Consider the following 6,680-nt stretch of genomic DNA (forward strand, 5'->3'; position numbering starts at 1 on the left):
CATGAAGTTTAGTTTCAGATTTCTACTTCCAGATTATGCCGGGGGTGGGTGAACCGAAGGCTATATGGAAGCTTAAAAGAATAGATTATGACTGGTTTCGGAATTATCGTTGCACTTGAGATGAGAACCCATAATAGTGTCAACTCGATATTCCTTCTTCAATATCTCATGAGCATATGATCAATGGGAAATCGCCTTCCACCACGTGCCCATCGGAGATCCGATAATGATGGAGTATGGTATGTCATTTGGGATGAGGGTTCCGTAATTTACATTGTTGTCGTTTGGTGGTGAATGGGTCGATCGTGGTGGTGGAGAGATGGGTAGAGAAGAGGGGGGAAAGGGTGTTATCCGATTTGAAGGGATTGCCGAGAAGAATTTGAATACCATTGTTGTGGATTGTGTTATTGGGATTCTGTTTATTTTACTGGATTTACAGAGGAGGGTGGTTATGGATGCGGCTACTATTGCCGGTTTGCATCCTTTGAGGTTGTTTCATGAGACTACGGCTACCGCTTTGGCGTATATGGGATTTATAAGACCGACACGGAGAATGATCGTGAATGTTGCATTTGGTGATGTTGGGCATGCTAGTATGCGAGTTTGTATTCTTTGGGGTTTAAGAAAGGGCGGTTGAAGGTTTTGGCTCATTCTTTTGATTCAAATCTTGGTGGTAGGGATTTTGATGAAGTGTTGTTCCAAAGATTTTGTGGGGAAGTTTAAGGGTGAGTATAAGATTGATGTCAACCGAATGCTCGAGCTTGTCTTAGACTTCCGAGATGCTTGTGAGAAGTTGAAGAAAATGTTGAGTGCAAATCCAGAGGCTCCTTTGAATATCGAGTGCTTGATGGATGAGAAAGATGTGAGGGGTTTCATCAAGAGGGATGAGTTTGAGGATATAAGCATTCCTATTCGAGCGTGTGAAGGTTAGTTGGAGAAGGCTATCGCAGATCTTTGGAAATTTGTGATGGAGAATATACATTCAGGTTGAGGTGGTTGGTTCAGTTAGCGTGTTCCCCGCTATCATTAGGATGTTGACCGAAGTTTTTTGGGAAGGAACCGAGGCGGACTATGAATGCCAAAAGTGTGTTCTTGGGATTGCGAGATGGTGTTTCGTGGAATTTGTTAGTTTCGGTATTGTCGGATGGGGTTCCATGGAAAGGCGATGGAAGTGTTTCACGATTCTAGAGTTCCGATGTAACGTTGGATAAGTTTTCTTTGGCGCGGCGTATTGGGTGTATGTGCTCAAATGCGGGATGTTAAGTTAGGAGAAATAGTACATGGATTAATTTTTGTTAGTGGATTGAGTGTACACGAATTTTTAGTTAATTCACTTATTGATATGTACTCAAAATGTGGTAAGGTCGATAATGCTAGACTTGTGTTTGAAAGTTAGGATAATGTAGATGATGTTTCTTGGAACTTCGGTGATTTCGCATATGTTAGAAGTGGGTTTAGCGAAAAGAACATTAGGAGTTTTGGTGAAAATGCACAAGTCCGGATTGAAGTTGAATTGTTTTTAGCTAGGTAGTGTCCGAAAGGCATGCTCGTGATGCTTTAGTGGTTCAGGGAATTTGGAAGAGTTGCTCACGGTTGTGCCAGGTCAAACTTATTTTGGATTTTGATGTTGTTGTAGGGACGTGATTACTTGACATGTATGCGAAAAATGGTGGTCGGAGAATGCAATCAAGATTTTTAAGCTCATGCCCGATCGAAATGTTGTCATGTTTACCGCAATGATCATTTGGATTTTCCCAGTCGTAAACCTGAAGTGTCGAAGAATATGCAGATGAAGTCTTTGCATCTCTTTTCTCAAATGCGAAAAGAGGGAATTAAGCCCTCACAGGTTTACATTCTCAAATATAGTTTCGTGGACATCACCGATGGCGGGTTGTGTTCGAAACTCATAGTTTGAGTAGCATGGAGTCTCTTTAGCTTAACTTCGGGTATCCGGAAGAAAGCAGCTAATTCACTATGTCTTGTGCTTTGAGTGCTTGTGCAAACTTAGCTGCTTCAAGATTAGGTGAGCAGATACAAGGTGGATGTGGGCGATGCTTGTAATCAGGAGTATAGGATTCCAGAATCGTATGATGATATACACAGTGGGAATGTGGACCAGGAGAAAAGGTTTTCTGCGGCTTTACAGCGATACAGGGAAAACCACAGCTCTAGTTCTAATGTACGTGATTCGTGGGAAAATAATCGGCTAGCAAAAGGGATGATGGAATTTGGTTCAGAAAAGAATCAAGTATTTGGTAGTAGTTATCAGTATGTGTTTGAAGAAGACCCGATTGAGTTTGTCAAGGCATGTGTGGATAATGAAGAATTGTTCAGTAAGCCAGAATCACCCTACGCTGTCAAGGAGAAGGAGGTACAGAAACTTCATGATGACAGGAAAGATCTTCCTATTTATCGGTTACGAGAAGACTTACTCCAGGTAGTGGGTGACCACCAGGTTCTTATAATTGTGGGGAAACCTGGCGGGGAAAACTACTCGATTCCCCAAGATATCTACATGAAGTCGGGTTACACAAAACATGGAAAGATTGGATGTACTCAGCCACGCCGTGTTGCAGGGATGAGCGTTGCTGCTCGGGTTTCGCAAGAAATGGGTGTGAAGGTTGGTCACGAGGTTGGTTACTCGGTTCGGTTTGAAGATTGCACATTATCAGAAAAGACAGTTGTGAAGTATATGACAGACAGAATGCTACTGCGAGAATTTCTTGGTGAGCCTGATTTAAGAAGTTACAGCGTGCTCATGGTGGATGAGGCTCATGAGAGAACACTTTCAACTGATATTCTATTTGGTCTTGTTAAGGACATAACATGCCACCAGAGTGATCTAAAGCTTCTTATTTCCAGCACCTACTTTGACTGGGCTCCTATTTTTAGAATTCCAGGGAGGAGATTTCCAGTTGTCTCATACTTCACAACAGCGCCGGAAGCAAATTACTTGGATGCAGTAATAGTCACAATTCTCAAAATTCATGTGACTGAACCGAAAGGCGACATTCTTGTATTCTTTACGGGACAGGAGGAGATTGAAACTGCCGAAGAGATTTTGAAGCATAGGACAAGGGGACTAGGAACAAAGATCGCTGAGCTCATAATATGCCCTATCTATGCCAACTTGCCAACAGATCTTCAGAACAAAATCTTTGAACCCACAGGAAGGGGCCGGAAAGTGGTCCGGCAACAAACATAGCGTAAAACATCCTTGACCATCGACGGAATAACATATGTTGTGGATACAGGATTCAGAAGATGAAGTCCTACGACCCAAGAAAGGTATGCGATCCTTACTTGTCACTCCTATCTCAAAAGCCTCAAAGAACGCAGAGGCTTTGGTCAGCTGACGCGTCTGAGTCGAGGAAAGTGTTATCACTTGTACACGCAAGATACTTATCATAATGAGTTGGAAGAAAATACACAGCCTGAAATTCAAAGGACTGACCTAGCAAGTGTCGTGCTCATTCTGAAGAGCATGGGTATTGAGGACGTGAGGAGTTTTGATTTTATGGACCCACCAGCGGATGAAGGATTGTGTCAAGCATTGGAGTTGCTCTTTGCTCTCAATGCACTTAATAAAAAGGGAGAGCTTACTAAGCTCGGGAGGAGGATGGCTGAGTTTCCACTTGATCCAATGCTCTCCAAAACGATTGTCGCATCAGAAAAGTACAGATGTACTGAAGAAATCCTCTCAATTGCTGCTATGTTGTCCGTTGGCAACTCTATATTTTACCTCCCGAAGGACAAAAAGGTCCATGCTGATAAAACAAGGATGAGTTTCCATACTGGAAATGTCGGAGACCATATTGCGTTACTTAACGTCTACAATTCGTGGGAAGAGATAGAGATAAGCTGCCTTTAAGCCAAAGAGCGGGGGGGATGAGCTTTCCGCGGACCCTTTTGTCCCGAATCAAACGTGGGGGAGAATTTGAATTTTGGGATGTGCATTCCGGGAGAGAAGCAGAGGGTTCGAGAAGACCGCCGTGGATATGTCGTGGGACTATCCGAAGGAGTCGGGGGGATGAGCCCTCCGCGGACCCTCGTGTCCAAACAAATGGCGTGTGGGGGTGCGGATCCCGAACCCGGCGACAACCAGTCGAGCCCGCTGAGTGGGATGAGCCCTCCACGGATCGAGGAGATGCTAGAGATACATGGGGCAATGAGAGAGAGCCCAGCGAGAGCCGAAGAAGCGAGCCCCAGCGGGCGGGATGAACCCCGCGGACGAGGAGATGCTAGAGATACATGAGGCAACGAGAGAGCCCCAACAAGCGAGAGCTCGAGCAAGCCCGTGAGTGGGAGGAGCCACTGCGGGACAAAAGGCAAGAGGCAGGCCCGGTGTCAAAAGAGAGTAGCCCCAGAGCTTGGTTGGCAGGCTCCGGAGCAAGAGATATCGCGGACATGAGATCCCGAACAACTGGGGGATGAGCCTCCGCGGACATGAGATCCGAAGTCAAACACAGGGGCAAGCAAAGTTACCCCTCATCGACTCCCTCGGAGGCGTGAGAGAGGGGGATGAGCCCCTGCATGGACATGAGATCCGAAGTCAAACACAGGGAGCAAGTTGAGTAAGCCCCTCATCCGATTCTCCATTCCGGAGAGAGGATGGCCGGGGGGATGAGCCCTACGGAGATGAGATCAATCGGACTTGGGGCGAGAGCGAGTGGCCCTCAATAGACTCCACTTCGAGTAGAGATAGTGGGGGGGGGGGATGAGCCTTCCGCGCGCCGGAGTTTTAGAAGGAACAATACTATTGAATTCTACAAAAGAGAAATAGAGGGGAGGAGGCCCTTTGCAGACGGTATATCGAATTCCATGAGTAAGTGCAAGGGGGATGAGACCCTTGGCGGATACAATGTGGAGTCCTACGAAAGGGAAATGAAAGGGTGAGACACTCCGCGGACATGATATAGATTTCTATGAAGGAGAGCTTATGGTACGGGGGAGGAGACCTCCGAACATTGTAGTGAAGTTATGAGAAGGAGAAATGCGAGGGGCAGAGACAATCCGCGGACATAGTGGTGAGTTCTCGGAAAGAGAGGTCGGCCGAGGTGAGACACTCGCGTGGGCGTAGTAGTGAGTTCTATGAAGGAGAGCTTATGGTAGGGGTTGAGAGACACATTGTGGGCATCAGATCGAGTTGAAGCGGAGAGAGCGAAGGGGATGAGATCCTTTGGGGATACGTTAATGGGGTATATGAACAAGAACCCGATGGATTGAGTACTTCACGCGGACATACGGTCGATGAGCGAGTACATGATACGAAATGTCCTAAGGAGGAGAAAACTACGTACAGTCACAAGATACGGTGGATATCTAGAGTTCAAAGAGAGAGACAAGAAAGTTGGAGGACTTCTCGGGTCCACCGTCGTCATCGCCGCCAAACCCGAGAGGGGGCAAATGTAGTAGCCATATTCAGGGATGTATCACATAGGTACTGGGCCAAGAGATAAGGCCCAGACCACAGTATTTGTTGAGCCCAGAGAAAAGCCCAAGACTAGACTAGGCCCCATGAGGTAAACCTAAGAGAGGGATATAAAAAGGAAGAGAGAGGAGAGTAGAGTGGAAGAGGAAAAGAAGAGAGACATGGGGGGTGAGGAGAGAGGTGAACTACGGCGGCTTGATCCCGAAATGGGTACGTAGGCAACCAAATTGGTGCAGCCAATCTAAAATATAGAGTGAATGTGAGTAAAGTTAGAGATTGACGAGATTTGCGGGAAAGAGGTTGTAACAGTGTGAAGTGTCAAATTGTTTCTTCGGACCATTTCTTTTCCCACCAACACAAGAGAGCAGCCTAGTCATTATTTTAAATGCCAAAAAAAAATTGTTCAAGTACTAGGTCTCATGTAGTTTAGTCTCGTAATTTGCTCCTTTTTGAAGATTACTTAAGTACGGAGCATTTGAAACAAACTTAGTGGAATGCATTTGAAGTCTAAGTTATGAATCTAACTTATGGTGGTGATGCTCATACTCTTTGCAATATGGAAGGAAATCTCACTTTTTAAAAGCCTATTTGTGTTCATGACATACTAACATATGTCTGTTTATGTGCTGCAAATATTATAGGATTGTGTTTCTTTAATTTATAAATAAGATGAGTTCGCCTGGTGAAAGCAAGATCAACTTCACCATGTGCTAGCTGAGTAACTTTTCATAGAACTTTGTTCTGACCATTTAGAATGGGAGCCAAAGACTTGGAATGTTGTACTACTGTGTGAAGGTTAGTTCGACACTTAGATTCCCAAGTTACTAGTGAAGTTTCAATAGATGTTATATATCTAACAAAACTTTACACAAAAACGAATTTGAGCAAGAAAACTAAATTGGTTACTTATCTTTACATCATAGTAACGAGGGAACCTTAAATTGTTGTTTAAAGATATGGAGACCATAAATAGGATCAACTTTGAGAATGATAAATACAAGGTGTATACAATCATGTCTGACATCATGTCAAGATAGTTGATAAGCACCCAAAATGTAACACTAAACCCAGTAGAGAGACGGTGTTTTGGTTAATTATGTGTTTAATGATCATGAAATAATTATATTTTCATACTTTTGCGAGGGTTTTCGCAGTTAATGTGAATATGATGATAAAACATGCATCAAAGCACGGAATCGTGCATACTTTCGAAGTTTTCTCATTCAAGTCCAAGTGAAGCCAACATAGC

The 6,680-nt window shown here is 44.5% G+C and overlaps 1 pseudogene across 1 annotated transcript; it reads left to right on the forward strand.

The window, feature by feature from the left end:
• The first annotated feature begins 1,972 nt into the window (after nucleotides 1-1,972).
• Nucleotides 1,973-5,939, forward strand: LOC147523753 (pre-mRNA-splicing factor ATP-dependent RNA helicase DEAH1 pseudogene; annotated as a pseudogene). The gene has a single exon (XR_015217318.1). The product of XR_015217318.1 is annotated as a pre-mRNA-splicing factor ATP-dependent RNA helicase DEAH1 pseudogene (transcript).
• Nucleotides 5,940-6,680: the final 741 nt, after the last annotated feature.

This window comes from Coptis chinensis, chromosome 1 (genome assembly GCF_015680905.1).
Source record: "Coptis chinensis isolate HL-2020 chromosome 1, ASM1568090v1, whole genome shotgun sequence".
NCBI lineage: Eukaryota > Viridiplantae > Streptophyta > Magnoliopsida > Ranunculales > Ranunculaceae > Coptis > Coptis chinensis.